This window comes from Gavialis gangeticus, unplaced genomic scaffold (genome assembly GCF_001723915.1).
Source record: "Gavialis gangeticus isolate Ggan-Ray unplaced genomic scaffold, GavGan_comp1, whole genome shotgun sequence".
Lineage (NCBI taxonomy): Eukaryota > Metazoa > Chordata > Crocodylia > Gavialidae > Gavialis > Gavialis gangeticus.
The window spans coordinates 15,048,261-15,051,439 of record NW_017728998.1 but is presented as its reverse complement, the minus strand read 5'-3'; positions in this window follow the sequence as shown (position 1 = coordinate 15,051,439).

Genomic DNA, 3,179 nt, shown 5'->3' with positions numbered 1-3,179 from the left:
AGGATGAAGTGTTGTTGGAAGTGGATTCATTTTGGTTGTGGAAATATTCCTTGAGGTGGAGGCATCAGAAGAATTCTTCTAGTTCTCCACATTGAAGTATTTTATTAGGGAATTTTTCTAAACAGAAATTCAGGCCTCTAGAGAGGACAGACTTTCCAGCTTTGGTAAGTGTATGCAGGGAGAGATTGATATCATTTATTAGACCAACTAAGAAATTGCAACAAAAAAAAAAATCTTTTTCTGCAAGCTTTCTGGCATGCACCCCCTTCCTCAGGCTCAGGGAAAATTAAAGATGGTAAAAAAATCCCCATAGGTGAAAAATAAACTTCATTTTTGCACAGAGGAAGCTGAAGGTGGAAGTCTGTTCCTCTGGGTCTATGAGAATGTCTTTGTCAGCTGCTCTTTGATGTGTAGAAAAGGCAGGATTCCTTCCCTGGTGGTGTCAGATGGCAGAAAGGCAGGGAGGTATAGACATCTTTCTTGTTCATCAGCAATGAAGTTTAAATCTAAAATTGGCTACAATTTTTTTGTGATTTTTACTTGGTCTAATAAAAGATATAATCTCTGAACCAAGAGTTCTTGAATTTTGCATTTCTTTTTGTCTCAGACCAACACGGCTACAAAATACATCCCTGGAGAGTTTGATGATATTTGAGGATTGGTTGTTTCTTTCAGTTGCATTGAGTTTGAGGTTTGAATGTTGTCCCCTCTTGATATTGTTTCCCCGAAGGCTGTTTTGTCATTGGGAAAATTGCTCCTGGAGTAATAGGTTCAATTTCTTCCTTTTATGTTAGATGGATGTTGTAGAAAAATCTTTGGTAGACTCTTTGTATACATTGTGACATAATATAATGTTTGGGAACGTCTGGATTTTTCTCTTTTAAGTTGTTGTAGCATGTGGTGATTTCCTTCCTCAGTTCTCCTGCAAAGTTGTGAAGCATATTTGGAGTTGTGTGTAGTAGTCAGAGCCCCCACAAGAGAAGGCTAAGGGGGGACCTGGTGACTGTCTATAGACTCACTAGGGGGGACCAGAGGGGTTTGGGGGAGACGCTGTTTCCCCTAGCGCCCGCTGGCATAACAAGGAGTAATGGGCACAAGTTGATGGAGAGGAGGTATAGACTGGACATCCGCAAAAACTACTTCACGGTTAGGGCGGCTAGGAGCTGGAACCAACTTCCAAGGGAAGTGGTGCTGGCCCCTACCCTGGGGGTCTTTAAGAAGAGGCTGGATGCCTACCTGGCTGGACTCATTTGAGTCCCGTTTCTCTTTTTGGGGTTTTTTGTTGTTCTCCCGCCCTGGCGGGGGGTCGGGCTAGAAGATCTACTAGGTCCCTTCCGACCCTTAATCTATGAATCTATGAATCTATGATTGCAGATGTTTAGTCCCCTGGGAATGATGTTGTGTTTCTTGCACACACCTGATAGTCCACAGAGCATTTTCATTCTGAAATTATGTACTTGTACCTTTTATACTTTCTTGGATTTACTTAGACAGTCCCATATCATATTTGTTAAGAGTCTTGTTCAGGAGGTATCCATTTGTGAGCCACTTCACAATAGCAGCCATAACATAATTACATTTGACAGTCCAGAAGGAGGGAGTAAGCCAAAAGGGATCATCACACCAATGTACAGTTTTAGGAAAGGAAATTACACAAAAATGAGGAAATTAGCTAGAAAGAAGTTTACATTTAACAGAAAATGTAAAGAGTCAACATACAGCTTGGAAGCAGTTTAAAAATACCATATTAAAGTGTATATTAGAAATCAAAAAGTGTACCAACTGGTTCAATAAAACCTCTGAATGGTTTAATAAGAGAGATAAGGAGGCCATTCAAGGCACAAAAGGTATCCTTAAAAAAATGGAAGGGGTACCCAAATGAGAAAAACAGGAAAGCCTACAAAGTTTGTCAGATCAAACATAAAAGTGAAATAATGGAGGCCAAAAAGAATTTTAGGAGTGTCTAACAAAAGATTCCAAAGCTAGTCATAAAAACTTTTAAAAATATATTAGAAACAGGAAGCCAGCTAGAGAATCAGCAGGACTCTTAGATGACCAGAAACAGTTCACTCAGGGATGAGAATGCTATAGCAGAGAAGCTAAATGACTTCTTTGCATCAGAGATTCCTGCAATAAATACTGGGGAAATTCCCATTCCAGATCAATCCTTTCTAAAAAATGAAGAGGTGATCTACACTGAAGTGACAACAGAAGATATTTTAGAACAAATCAATAAACTAAATACTAATAAGGAGCTCTGAAGGAACTCAAAGGTGAAATGGCAGAACTGCTGGCAATAGTACATAACCTGTCATTACAAATGGCCACTGTGACAGAGGACTGATGGATGGCCAATGATAACACCCATCTTCCAAAAAAGCTCTAGAGGTGATCCCAGGAACTACAGACCAGTGGGTCTAGACTCGTCACTTTGGAAAGCAGAAGGCTAAGGAGGGATATGATACAGGTCTATAAAATCATGAAGGGTGTGGACCAAGTGAACAGGGAACTGTTGCTCACCAAACCCCAGAATACTAGAACTAGGGGAACTCAATTAAACTAGTAGGTGATAGGTTTAAAACTAACAAGAAAAAGTACAGTTTTATGCAATGTGTAGTGGTAGAATTCATTGCCGCAGGAGCTGGTAGAGATAGATAGGATAGCCAGGTTCAAAAAGGGACTGAATAAATTCATGGAAGATAGATCATTGATGAATAATGGCTATTGAACAGAATGGTTGGAGATGTGTCTTTTGTCACAGTTAAACCATTAAATGGTGGATGCCAGGGGAGGTATTGAATAGGGGATACATCACTTTAAAGATATCCAGTTCAGTGCTTTCCATCTATAGCTTCCACTTCTGCCACTGTTGAAGATGGTGCTAAATGATCTTGGGAAATAATGTTTTGCATTCAAAAGCTTGCCTAACTTTATCCCAACTACATATTTAGTCTAATAAAAGGTATCACCCTACAAAATCTTTGCCACTCATAATATCTAAACAATCATGGCTACAGCATCACTCTTAGTATTAAAGAGGAAGCTATTGCTCTGTTTCCTATAGGTCTGATTCAGAACTGTATTTCTGTCATCATAATATCCATACCTAGAAAGTCTTTATCTCCAACTCACATGGACTTTGTCCTGGCACTGGTGATCTGCATTATCTCAGGAGAGTA